Genomic DNA, 14,977 nt, shown 5'->3' on the forward strand with positions numbered 1-14,977 from the left:
AAGTAATCCTTATCTCGGGGGCCAGGCCCTTGTAACATCCTCTGCTCCACGATTAAATGCTACCAGATCCCCCCATTGCCGGCCAGTTTGTAATTATGGGAAATGGCTGCTTTTAGATCCCAGCTTCAACTGGAATCTTCTCAGGCTTTAAATCTGGACAGGGATCCAGTGATCTGCCTAACTACTGGTAGATTCTGTTTATATATACAGTATGTCTATATATACATATACTGTACATATTTGAAATGTATCCAGTTTTTCTCCCAGTGTTATGAAACAGGAGGATTTATTTTTCCAGGAGGGTAGTGAGGTGCTTTTAAGTCAGGAATGCTTTGGGGATGTTATTAAAACTTATGGACTCCCTCACATGATTAAGGAATGCTATTTCTCTTTTCTTTTCTCCGCTGAGGCAGAGGCTTTAGTTCGATGTTAAAAGTCTAATGTATACATGTATACATGTTCCATGTATATATATATATATATATATAAATTCCATCCAAACTACAACCTTGCGACCTGGTACCGCTGGTTCGGGCCCCCTAATCTACACAATTTAACATGCAGTAGCTCACATGCTAAATAGTGAGCCCAATGTGGGCAAGTGACTGTTAGTCTACAGTTAGTACAAGTTACAGTATTGTGGCAGTACTAATAAAAAGTGTCATACAGTAATAACAGTAGTGAAACGGTGGCATGCAGTAAAAAGAGTAGTGAAAACGTGGCATACAGCAATAATAGTAGTGAAAAAGAGGCATACAGCAATAATAGTAGTGAAAAACTGGCATACAGTAATAACAGCGCATCAAAATGTGGCATACAGTAATAACAGTAGTGGAAAAGTGACATACAGCAGTAACAGTAGTGAAAAAAGTTATATACAACTATAATAGTCGTGAAAGAACGTGCCATATAGTATCAACAATAATGAAAAAGTGCCATACAGAAATAACAGCCGTGAAAGAAAGTTCCATACAGTTATTACAGTAGTGGAAAAAGTTGCATACAGTAATAACAGTAGTGGAAAAAGTTGCATACAGTAATAACAGTAGTGAAAAAAAAGTGCCATACTGTACAATAATAACAGTAGTGAACAAGTGACATACAGTAATAACAGTAGTGAAAAAAGTGCCATACTGTACAATAATAACAGTAGTGAACAAGTGACATACAGTAATAACAGTAGTGAAAGGGTGGAATACAATAATAACAGTAATGTAAAAAGTGGCATACTTACTGTTTGTGACATAATAACAGCACTTAAAAGTGGTACAGTGATAGAGTTAATAGAGAAATAATGCAATGAGAGTAATAATGTGTGACGTGTACAATACAATTTCATGCCCATATATCAATCTTTATTAATCCAATTAAATTCAATTTAACTCAACTTATCTTTTTTGGTGTTCCAGCCCTGATGCCCCCCATGCCTGAATGTTTGGGGGTGTCACTTTGAATTTAATCTATTACAGTGGTACCTCGACTGCATCTACTTACGACTAATCCAAGATACGAGTAGCGATAGTCACAAAAATCTGTATCGACTTGCGACCGACTGCTCCAAGATACGAGCGTGGAAATGTGCAGTTGGCCGCGTTGGCGGCCAGTCAGCAGTCAGTCAGCAGTCAGTCAGCAGTCAGTCAGCAGCCAGTCAGCAGTCAGTCAGCAGTCAGTCAGCAGTCAGTCAGCAGCCAGTCAGCAGTCAGTCAGCAGTCAGTCAGCAGTCAGTTAGCAGTCAGTCAGCAGCCAGTCAGCAGTCAGTCAGCAGTCAGTCAGTGGGCGACCTACATCGTGTGTGCACGTAGTTCGTGGCTTATCTATATTTTTTTCATTTTTACTGTGTTTGTGCTGTGTATTTTGTTTATTTTCACCCTTCATGATGAGTCCTAAGAAGAAGGATGATGGAAAAAGAAAAAGGCAATGATTCCCATTGAAACTAAGAAGGAAATCATAGAAAAATATGAGCGTGGTGTATATGGGAAAGATTGCTTCGACATGCGACTGTTTTAACATACGACCGTTCTTATAGAACGCATTACAGTCGTAAGTCGAGGTACCACTGTACTGTAAATAGTGGAGGTTTAAATCATGCAAATCGACAATGAATAGAAAAAAGAAGCCTCAGTATATATAAAAAAACATGCATTATTAAAGTAACATGTGCATTTCTAATACTTTCCCTCTTCCTCCAGCATTGTTCTGCAGTTCTTTATGCTGCAGACTAGGTTGGATGTAGATAGATACAATCCCTAAAATCCTCCCCTGCTCTTATAGGCTTGATGCAGCCATCTATCTATCAGCGCTCCCACAAAATAGCACGTTTCCTGAATGAAACACTACATCCCCTGCACACAAATCAAAGTGGAGAACTCAGACGTGGGAGCATTCTTCCCTGAAGTGCATATGAGGCTCAGTGTTTTATGTGGCCCTGATTTATTTATTCATCCTCCCTTTAATACCACTAAAGGATGCTGTTTAAACACAAATTAACAGCCATGAAGTCATTCCTGCACTATGTCAACGGTGCTAAGTGACCCTTTGATCCTCCTTTTTTAAGCCCTGCTAATTCTATTCTATTCTATTGCACTCTACTATACTACTATTCTAGTCTATTTAATAGCTGTTCAATTCTATTATTTTATTGTCTATTTTGTTATGATGTTTTCTATTCCAGTCTATTCTATTCGATTACTATCCTATTATATTTTATAGCTATTCTATTTAAATCTATTCTATATTATAATTCTATTCTATTCTATTCTATTCTTCTTTTTTTTTTAACCGTGCTGTCAGCATGCTGGGCATCCAACACAGATTATTTGTTTGTTTATTTGTTACTTTTTTTTCATTCTTTAATAATCAAGAGCTGCTGCAATAACTCTGTCCTGTGGACGACCTGTGGGATGACAAGAACACAGTTTTTGTCACACTGAACAGCCACCAATCCTCCTCTTTGGAGAACTATTTGACCATGTTTGGGTCTATAAACAACTGATCACTACTTAAAGAGGGGGAGAATCACCACGGGTGAGACAAATAAACATAGAACCAAACAACATTTACATTTACATTTACATTTAGTCATTTAGCAGACGCTTTTATTAACATCAACAACAACAACATGTACATGGAAATACATAAACATCAGATGACAACATGTATTGAAAAAACAGAGTTAATTAAGTCCAGGAAAACTGGAACAGCAATTGGGCACGTGGCCTCTTCCTGTCATAGTTATGGCAGTAAATGAGGGAGGAAAGGAGAGGAATGTAACCAGGAGGGTGCTGGAGTTTGTTCAGCGCAGGTGCTGGTGGTCTGTGTGTTCCTGTGATGAGACTGCCTGTGTGTGTGTGTGTGTGTGTGTGTGTGTGTGTGTGTGTGTGTGTGTGTGTGTGTGTGTGTGTGTGTGTGTGTGTGTGTGTGTGTGTGTGTGTGTGTCCACTGGTGAGTGTACGGGACTTGTCCCAATTGCTTCTGGAGTATAAGGTCGGTATAATATTGTAGCACCTCCAAGCAGCGGAAAAAGCCCGTAGCTACCCCTGAGTCCTGCAGCCGTACAGACACCCCACAGCTACAGGAAAGCCCCGAGCACCCTGCGCTGCACTCACAGGAGAGCCCCCAGCCCCCAGAGAAGCCGGAAACTCGCGGAGCAACACCCACGCCCGGCCCAGAGGAGCTGAACCCAGTTGAAGAGAGCGCGAGGAGACCCTGCACCCCTGATGCGCACAAATACTGTACAACCCACCGCCATGTGTAGGCACAAGAGCCAGGCATGGACAGTAGGCCCAGAGCCAGGTCCCGTGCCGACAGATCGGCACCCCGCCCGAACAGCCCGCATGGGGTACCCCCACGTCAAACCCGCGGCCCACACAAGGGCGAGGCCCACCCCGCCACAGCCGACTGGACGCCCTATCCAGTTGAGAGCCCTGAGCGCCAACCACGTAGCCGAGTGTGCTCCGGATGTCGGATGGATGTCGACTTTTTCATTCCATTAATTTCCTATTCCATTCTATTCTATTAAATGAAAACATTCTATATATTTTTATTATTTTCTATTCTATTCTATTCTATTCTATTCTATTCTATTCTATCCCATTATATTCTATTAAATGAATACATTCTATATATTGTATTAATTGTATTCTACTCTATTCTGTTAAGCAACAAACCAATACACAAGCTGCAAAGGGTAAACACTGAATACACACTCAAACAATACACAACACAAGTTTTGAATGAACAGTGCTGTTACCAGCTGGGGGCGTAAGACCAGAGCTCCAAAGTGATAATGTTCTCCAAATATATAGACGATTTAAATACAAAAATATAGTATATAATATCAGTAATAACATTATAATATAATGTAATATAATAGACATAATAAAACGTTATTATATAATAGAAAAACGAATAATATAATATAAAATAAAATGAAATATAAAAAGATATATAAGATCTATATACAGTTTATAGAAAATAAAAACACACATAATAAAAATATTTGATAAAACATAATACAATATCAGTCACAATATGATGAAATGAATGTAATTTAATAGATATAATAGCATAATAAAATGTAATATATAAAAGAAAAAAGTATATACAACAGAAAATGAAAGAACAATATAGAAAATATAATATGATATAATACAATATCAGTAATAAAATTATATATATAATGGACATAATAATATAATAAAAAGTAATCATATAATAGGACATTTAGGGGAATACATAGATATCAATAAATAAAAAATATAATTATTAAATAAAATAATATCAAAGCGTTTTACTTACTGGGTATTAATCCGTGTTTGCACAACAAACGACACCCCCATGGCAGGGGTCCCAGCCCCGCAGCTCCCCCCACGCACCGAGGTGTTCCGCGCACCGCAGCCTATGGGGACCGCCCCGGCGCGCCGTGCACACGCCCACCGCCCCCTCTGATAGGACCCGAGCCGCGATTCATCCTCCAGCCGTCAACTCCCGAATCCATTTCCAAGACGCTCCAAAGAGTGTTACAACCACAACACCGACGGGTCCGTAACGCCACCCACCTCCGAAACAACACAGCCCCACGGACTCAGGATCCGACGCGTGTTTTCCCACCAGTGGACTTATTCCCACAGTTTGGAGCCCTGGAAGTGTCAGAGCTGAAGGAATTCACAGCCGCCCTCCCAAGTAAGTGCGTTTAATTCAGTACAGACACAGGATCAATAGGCGACCGAACGGGTGATTGTGCGGTGGTGAACATGCAAAAAAAAAATTGTATTATTTGCAAAGGTTATGGGTTTGATATTTCATTTGATCACAGGGGAGCGTCCTGGAAAAATAAAAGAAGCGATCCGCAATTGAATACTGTGTGGCGCGCACCTTTCCCCCCCTCTGGATTTTTCGAAAACGCTGCTGTTGATGACCCACTTTGACCCCTCATACCCCCCGTGACATAATTATTATTCCGCAAAATAACATTTCAGATTTGCAGAAAAATAATTGCGGATTCTGCCCAGGATTTTCTCTTCTTTTTTTTTTTTAAGGTTATAAAGCAGCCAAATATTTCGATTTTAATTGAACGCATCTTTAATCGTTTGCCATCAATAAATCAGAGCACCCAGACAAAGGGGACTTTTTCTGTCACTGGAATTGGATCATACTTTGCCAAATATCTTCACTCCCCCCCCCCCCCATTTGCCCATGTAGAGGTTGTTCTTTTTTTATATCATTATATATTGCCCAAAAATGTGCTGGAATCCAGGAGAGCCGGCAAGTGTTGGTGTACATTTGGATCCCACCCCATGTCAAAGCCTCTGCTGGCTGCTAAGTACACCCCTCACTATGCCATGCATGCAGGTTCAATTTCACACATTTGGACAGTGTTCCAGGGCCCTGAGCTCCAGTGGAAGGAGAACATTGTCTGGTGGCTCCGGGTATGACCGTGAGGAGCAGGTGCATCATTCGTTCCCCAAAACACATGTTTGATTTTATGCATGAAAACAAGATGTTTTTTTCGGGGATGGGTGCAGCCATAACTAGCACCCCCCCCCCCCCCCCCCCCCCCCCCCCCCCCACCACCACCACCACTACCATCGGGCGGGCTTTGTTTAGGGGTGGCACGCCATCGCTATGTGGATTTTAGTACATTTGATTTTGGGAGTGTTTTTTATTTGTCAGGAGATTGGTGAGTCACGCCACGTGTGCTGGGCTTGTGCCTTGGAAGCCCTCTTGTCGCTTAAGACCTTTTGGTGCCCATTCATGACCAGAACCCATGGTACCAGATGATGTGGTGCCCTGAGCCCTGATGGGGAGACCAGTGGGTATCTCCAACCGATTTGGAGACAAAACCCAGGAACAGTAGGACACAGCATGCTGATGGCTTTCAGGGAGTGTGTGTGTGTGTGTGTGTGTGTGTGTGTGTGTGTGTGTGTGTGTGTGTGTGTGTGTGTGTGTGTGTGTGTGTGTGTGTGTGTGTGTGTGTGTGTGTGTGCGCGTGCGGTTTTGGGGTGTGTGCGCGATAAGATGAAGACACAGATGGAGTAAGGATGCGAAGGAGGCCTCACAGTACCACGGCAGGAAAACAATCCCCGCGGCAGCTGACCTCACTTCTGAACCGCCCTGCATTCATCTGAATGGATGAATGAGTGGCTTTAATTTGCTGTGAAGCCCATCTGTAGTCTGGCTAATATTGATAATCAGATAGCGAGCTGGCCATTGTGTGTGCCCCCCACCCCCCAGCCCCATCAGCATAACAATGCTGGATGAAAAATGATTGCGTGGAGATTATGAAAAAGAAGAATGGAGTTTGTTTCTTCTGGACCACGAACTATGCCGATGTCTGTGGGCAGGGCTCGGCTCGGCTGTTGCCCACACGTGTCAGAAAACACGCAAGGGGAACTGGTTCTCCTGCATGGAGATCATGGGGTCGGCGGAGTGGGGCGGGGTCATAGGGAGGAGTGTAGATTGGCCATTTTGCTCCCAATTCTTCCCCAGGCATAGAGTGGGGAGAGCTGGGGTGTGCCCATCGGATTGTGAATTGATTTTGCAAAATACTTTCCAAAATGCTCTCCGTTGTGGGAAATAATTTCATTATGAATGCAATGTCAATAAAAATCATTACATGAGTATAACCTCTAAGTAAGAATTTAGCCATTTGTTTTTATCATGTTTGGTATAATCCAAGACATAATGGTATCATAGAAAATAATAAATTAGAATAGAAAAGTTTAAGCCATGGGAAAATGCTGGGTGTGAAAACATAATGATAACCAGGAAAGGTGGTTAAGGAGGGGTGGACAAGACGTTTTGCTCAGAAAAGAAACACTATTGTATTTTAAGAAATGGAAGAAACAAGATGAAAAGATAAGAACAGCACTTGGTTAGAAGTCAGTGGTCTAAAGAAAACATGTGGAGTAATGGTTATGTTATCATAGGGTGGAGCAGTAGCTTAAGCTCCACCACAGGAGGAGTTAGAATTAAGCATAAAAGAGTGTTCTCGCTGATTCTGTTGCTCAATGGACCAGCTCGGTTTATGTGTATTCTGATTATTATTACACTAAACCTATATCATATTGAACTCTACTCGACTTGCTTGAATTATTTAATTGAAGTTGATTAAGCAGTGTGCCGGGGAACTGGACAACATCTGACCCAGGTGAAGTTTTTCAGCCACATTAAATTGGCGAGCCAGCCAGGAGAGGCTCGAGGGTCTGGGGCTTGGACGAAATGGCTGTAGCTCAAGGCAACGCTGGCCTCAAAACAAAGTTAAGCAGAGGCTTTTCTTCTCTGCAATTTCTGCAAATGCTTTCCTCAAGGTTTGAAGTTGCCAAATGACAGTCTCGGCACACTCTCTCTAGCAGATGTGTTTTGGTACTGTGGAGAAGACACGCACGTCCAGGACACACTGGAACCCGATTGTTTAGGAATATGTGATATTGTTATCGCTTGTCTGCTAGTTATAAATTATGATCACGAGTAGTTTGATGGTGATTGTACTCCCTGAGCAGGTTGTTAGGTCAAAAAGAGCGACTTGGGAAAAGGATCCCAATGCAAACATAACAAAAGCACTAAATAAATTAAGAGACTTGAGGGAGCAACATGTAAGGAACACGCAGGGAGAAACAGAACAGCCATCATGGTGGGATTGGCTACTTTCCATGACATGGAAGGCAGCGTTGATCAGGGTAGGGACAATCATAGGAGTGGTCTTTGTGCTGTTAATGCTTATGACATGTGTAATCCCAATGGTCCATGTCAATGATCAGACAAATGGTAGCTACCCTAGCATGACAGCAAGGCTGCCCCCTGAAAGTCGACGAGTCAAACCATCAGTCCGAAACCCTTCAGTTGACTGAGATTCTTCAAGTCAAGCAGTGTTTTTTTTTAAATTTAATTTTTGGTCAGTCTGTGTGCATTACAATTACAGGATAAAACTGGTAGAAACTTGCAAAATGCACAGGGATACGATTTCAATGAGGAATTATAAATCAGAGGAATCATAAATCCATTTTTATATGTGTGAATCGTCCGCACCCGGACATGGACGTGAACGCGGCTCTTCCGTGCGCCCCGCTGGCGGACAGCCGTGCCCCGTTCCTCCGAATAAAACAACTGAATGAAAACAGTGTGTTTTAAGTTGTTTTATTTGAAGGAACAAGGACGGGGCACGGAGGGACGGGGCAAGAGTGGGGTGGGGAGTAGGGATGGGTATCGTTTAGATTTTAACGGTACTACTACTGTTACCGATAATGCTTATCAATCAGGTACTTTAATGGTTAGCTTATCGGTTATTTTCGCGCAATCCGCGCCCTTGTCTCCTCCTGCGAGTGTGAGAGCCAGGCAGAGGGAGCCAGCCCCGCCCCTCTCACTCATATCTCCATATCTCCGGAGATCTCTTTCAAATATTGGCAGGGGTTTTAGAAGAGACTGAGCCTCGGCCTCCATTCTCCAAGTTGGTGAAGGATCACCCATCTTTGCTTTCGAAAGAGTTCGAGCGTTACTTCCCAAAAACAAAAGACCCGCGAACTGGGAAGGAATGGATTCGCGATCCATTTGTGAACGCAGCAGGTGAATCGAGCATGCCCGTGCTGGAAGAAGATCAACTGCTAGAGATCGCAAATGATGGCGGATTTAAAAGTATGTTTGAGACAATAACTCTGTCGACATTCTGGATCAAAATCAAAGCAGAATATCCTGAGATCGCCACAAAGGCACTGAAAACCCTGCTTCCATTTGCAACATCATATCTTTGTGAAGCAGGGTTTTCTGCAGTGACGGCAACCAAAACTAAACTACGGAGCAAACTGGACATTTGGAACACACTTCAGGTGTCATTGTCTCCCGTTACCCCGAGATGGGACTGTCTCGTTGCAGAGAAACAAGCCCAGAGCTCCCACTGATTCAGCGTTATGGAGAGTTGTAAATTGTTTGGACTTTATATTATACGATTTGCTTTAGATGATCCCGGTGACATCGATTTGTTCTTGAGAATTTTTGACCTGGTAGTTTAACGATCAATCACATTTTGTTTAAAATGTTTCACATTTTATGCCTGGAAGAGGTGTGTTTTTCCTCTTTTGGACGAGCGGAAGCTGGAGTCTGATGTGTGTTTTCCAAGACTTGAAATGAATAACAAGACTAAACTTGAATGTTTAATGTTTTTTTGATCGCAATAAATTATTATTGTTATACAGACAATACGTATCTTGTTGTTTTTAATGCCGTTTGGCGTATATTTCTGTCACACCTTGATAGCCGGTCCGCGAAAATATTGTCTGACGTAGTACCGGTCCGTGGCGTAAAAAAGGTTGGGGACCGCTGGGCAATGACGTAATATGGACAAGTGCACCAATAACTCTGCAAGACAAGGTGGAACGCTTCCCATTTTGGGAAGCATAAGAAGAGCATGTGCCACAACGAAAAGGATGTCCAACAATGAACTACCCTGTCACTCGGTCCAGCACTGCAGTTGCCTGGTATTCTGAGGACCAGTAGGTGACAGGATGTATATAAATATATCTATGTGCATGTACATATACATATACACGGCCACGGCCACTATGGACATCAGGAACTGACCCCTTCCTGAACACAGACACATACTGTATATTAATTCCTTCACATAGTATACAAATTCTCACTCTGCGGTGGAGGTTATTGGTACGAGAGCTGAACACGCAGCAACTCAGGTTCTCCTCTGTCTAGGGGCTGAGATACACACGCCTCATTCACCGACACCATATTCACACATCATCACATTCACTCACATACAATCCCCACGCACACTAATATTACTATGACCAATACACTCTTAAATTGACGTGTTATTTGTGTAATCACTACGTTAATAATCAAAAAGAACCGAAGCTGGATCCATTATATGCTATATATATATATATATATATATATATATATATATATATATATATATATATATATATATGTATAAAATGTGATGTCATGTATTTGCTTTCTCAAAGATTATGTGAGCACAAAAACAGAATTCAGCAATAATAAAAACTTTGAGATATTCGATTCTATATGTGTCAGTTTCGCCTGCCATGCGCCACCCAAGTGGCGTATTCAGGGACCGAGACACAGACGAAGGGATAGAAAACACACAAGTTTATTGTGCGGAGGGGGTTTAATAGAACAAGCTAATGGACACGTCATGACAGGGGCTCCTCTCCTGAGTGTGTGTGGGGATGGGGGTTTTACCTGTTGCTCATTTGACCAACCAACAAGGAACAGGTATACAGCCACTCTGTTCCTGGGTCCCCAATTACCTAGAACCAGATCAGGTGTGGCTGCTCAAACCACACCGTCCCCACGCCACAGTATACTAAGTCTAGAGAGATTTACACTCAACAAGCTAAGGGGTTTGCTCTCAAGACTTAGTAAGGGAGTGAGGTACAACTTAGCTTTTATTAACTCTCACACCCATATTCAGATATCACGAAGGTGCCGGGGAGAAGAGGTTTACCAGGTTGTACACCCATGATGATGGACCTCACTCTGGATGAAAGCCATCATTTTTCTGGTCGGACAGGTCATCTAATGACTTGGGACATGTTGCCCATAAGTGTGACTGACTCCACCATCACACAGGGAGAAGGTGTGTCTTTAAGTGTGACTTTTAAGTCACAAAGCGGGGAAATAATTTCATTATGAATGCAATGTCAATAAAAATTCTTACATGAGTGTAAGAGTTATTTAAGGTTTTTATTTTGTATCATGTTTGGTATAATCTAAGACATAATGGTATCACAGAAAATAATATGATAGAATAGTTTAAGCCAATGGGAGAATGCTGGGTGTGAAAACATAATGATAACCAGGAAAGGTGGTTAAGGAGGGGCGGACAAGATGTTAAGAAAGGAAACACCATTGTACTTTAAGAAATGGAAGCAAACACGATGAGGAGATAACAACAGCACTTGGTCAGAAAACAGTGGTGTATAGAAAACATGTTGAGTAATGGTTCTGTAATCATAGGGTGGAGCAGTAGCTTAAACTCCACCATAGAATGAGTGAGAATAAAGCATAAAAGAGTGTTCCCTCTCATTCTGTTTCGGTTGCTCCATGGGCCAGCTCGGTTTATGTGTATTATGATTATTATTTCAGAAAACCTATATCATACTAAACTCTACTCGACTTGTTTGAATTACTTCATTGAAGTTAAACAAGCAGTGTGGCGGAGAACTGATCAACATCAGGCCCAGGCAAAGGTTTTCACCCTACCCGCAGCGTGATGGAAGGCGTGAAGTAGCCGCGGCGGAAGTGAGGAATGGCCTGTCGCCCGCACTCTGTTGGCGCTCATTAGCCAGAGACATTTCCCCAAGACGTTGGCTCTCTTGATGGAAAGTGGGTCCCGGCAGCTGTGGCTGGGCGATGCGGTGCTTTGCTGTTAAAAAAACGCACCCGCAGCACAAAGTCACACCTGCAGCTCTGCAAATCCAAAAAGTGACATGTGAGAGGTTAGAGGGAGAAAGGCATAGGGGCCATTATCCCCCCCTCTCCCAGTCGCTGTAGTTCGACAGGAGGGGTGGTAACACGCTGGGTGTGGGGTTTCAGATGCGATGCCTCTGATGTCGCGGCACCTGTCCGTCGATGCCTCCCTGCTTTAGTTTGACAGATGGACTGTGAGGACGGACACGCCTGTCCTCACACCGTACATTTGACAAATGAGTCCCAAAGCATGGGCCCCCCTGGGTTTGGAGCTGGATACGAGTCAGACAGGGGGACTCGGCTTGCTGTTACCGCTAAACTTCTCGTCGTCAAATCCTCGGACTTATCTGAAGAACATACTGTAAGAACATATGTTTGACTAATCTGGAAAAGTATAATTGGCGGGGAAGAAAGAGCAAGCTATAGAGTAGTGATAGTGCAGATTGTTGTTTTAATCCCTATCTCTTCCTGACACACACACAGAAGGAAGCAAACACATTTTGGCACAGACACATACACACCCACGCTGACTGGTCCGGGGACATGAAGGTGTGTGTTCTCGTGCACATAGACATGTGTGTGTGTGGATGCACGCAAGTACACACACACACACACACACACACACACACACACACACACACACGCAAACACACTCAGAAAAGCACACACGTCCCCTGTGTAAATGTCTGTCCTCTTGGTTTCTGGACAAGATACTGCAAAGCAGACCAGGTCTCGCGGTCTGCTATCGGTGCCACAGATAAAAGGGCTTTTTCCAAAAAGAGCAAAATGAACCGTTTCTTGGACGTTCCTGAGTTTCCACCCATCGGTTCAAGTTCTCCTCGTACTTGACAGGATTTTTTTTTCCTCACCAAGGTTTAATGTGGGTCATCTGTGTGTCTGGCCTCCCAAACCCCTTTCTGTTGCTCTTTAAGGTCTAAGTCAAAAAACCCCCATGTTTTTTTTTTTGTTTTTTTTATAGGGAGCCTTGGAAGCCCCCACAGCTGCCCCCTCCCAGGGCCGTGCTCACAAATCACTGTCGCGCCCTTGTCATCGCCGCCCTGTTAAAGTGGAACCGTGGCACTGCCGAGGGTCGGCGTTGGTGGGCGAGTGAGCTGGGGTGACTTCAAAACCGGCCCTGACCGGTTTTCTAAAACCCTGGGTCTGAGGAACCCGTTCTGTAGAGCCTGAAGAGTAGGGTGGAACAAAAAAAGAAAATCCTGTTTATATGAGTATACTGTATTAAATTTGGGGGGTATTTTGAAAAAGATATTTTATGCTGTTTTTCATTGTAAGCGCTGTCCCTTAATAAGATTGATATGATTGATCGCTAGATAGATAGATAGATTGATTGATAGATAGATAGATAGATAGATAGATAGATAGATGAGAACCTAAACCTAAGCATTATTTAAAAAAATGCCAATATAGGATCATCTGAAAAATAACAACAATATAGAAAATATGAAGATTCACAATAAATGAACAAGAATAAAAAATAAAATATAGCAATAAACCAGAAAAAAAAGAACATAAAAAACAATAATGGCTAATAATTGCAGTCATTTACATAGCATCAGGCAAACATACTGATATTCTGATATGGCCTAAAATATCACAAAGTATCAGATCTGAAATATGAGGAGGGAGTTGGTCTCGTACATATTACTTTAACACGTAGTTCAATGAAGGTGATGAACTCCAGTCAGATTTTTGTTTCAGCAGGAGATTTTGAATTCATGGGGAGGAGGCAACGTCATCGACATACTGTACATCGATATCATGTCATCTTCCCTGGGATTATGCTGATAATAAATTCCTCCATGTGGACTGTATTGGGTACGGAGAAGACTGAGCAAAAAAAATTGCACAGTATAATGACAAAAGCAGACAAAAACAAAAAGAAAAAGAAGTATCCTATTTATTGCATATTGAGTCCTGCAACGGAGACTTGCTCGAGAAATGGACCGAGGAGAACCTTGTCAATGGGATCAGGGCCACAGGCTGACACTGCTGCAGTATCTGTGCCATAGTTGTTTTAACCCCCCTGCCTCACCCCCTCACCCCCTCACCCCCAGGGGACTGTGTGTGTCACATCAGCCATAAATGAACCTAATCATAACGATGGAGATGTGGCCCTTAGAATGTGATGGAACATGGGGGCACATTCATGGCAACGGGTTAAATGGATAGTGCAGTAGTGTGTGTGTGTGTGTGTGTGTGTGTGTGTGTGTGTGTGTGTGTGTGTGTGTGTGTGTGTGTGTGTGTGTGTCTGCGCGTGTGTGTCTGTGTGTCTGCGCGTGCGTGCTCCATCACTCTATCCGCCCCCGGGGCTGACATACTTCTAATGCCTCCTATGTGAATTATTCAGTAAAGTTTGTGCAAGCTTAGACGCATGGGTGACTTCCAGCAGGGCCCTTTGCGTGCGGTCACTGCACCGATGGTTCCACCGCTGAGCTGTGGAAATCTGAAAGATCTGCTCGCCCACCATAACGAAAAGGCAGCATTTGAATGGGCGGTGGGGGTGGGAGTGGCGCTGGTTTTCGAGGAATGTGTTTTTGAGGAAATGAGTTGGGCTGAAACCATCTATGCCGCATTAGTTGTGATGGACTGTATAAGCTCCACCTCTGATGTTCATCCCGCTTATTTACTGAACGCTTGTATACTCCATGTGCATCACTGCATCTCCCTCGCATCCCGGTGTGAGCCTTCTGTCACCTCGCTGCGCCCCGGCGAGTCGGTGCTAAATGGATAATTTGCATAATCTGCAGAACCAGCAAAAATGGCATATTCCAAATATTCAACTGATTTAAATGTTTCTCATTCATGTTGATGTTAGATCATGGTTTCATTTTTTTTTCGTGATGGGAGTTCATTTGTGATTCTAGCCTAATCCATCTCTGCACCCCCCTGTTTTGCACATGCATGTGTTGTGTTCGTGACCTACAAATATAGATCAAAGCCAAAATATTTCTTTTTTTTTTTTGTAAATAAAATAAAAGGACAAAAGTAATACTTTTGGGACTCCTTTGAACGGAAT

At 42.9% G+C, this 14,977-nt stretch overlaps 1 protein-coding gene across 1 annotated transcript in view; it reads left to right on the plus strand.

Moving 5' to 3' along the window:
* Positions 1 to 5,042: 5,042 nt before the first annotated feature.
* Positions 5,043 to 14,977, plus strand: part of lypd6 (LY6/PLAUR domain containing 6) — a gene marked incomplete at its 3' end in the record, with an annotated part of 32,710 nt that continues 22,775 nt past the window's right edge. Inside the window, exon 1 of the mRNA XM_080019529.1 lies at positions 5,043 to 5,181. The remainder of the gene's footprint in view (positions 5,182 to 14,977) is intronic.

Source organism: Zeus faber (assembly GCF_960531495.2).
Source record: "Zeus faber genome assembly, chromosome: 18".
Taxonomy (NCBI): Eukaryota; Metazoa; Chordata; class Actinopteri; order Zeiformes; family Zeidae; genus Zeus; species Zeus faber.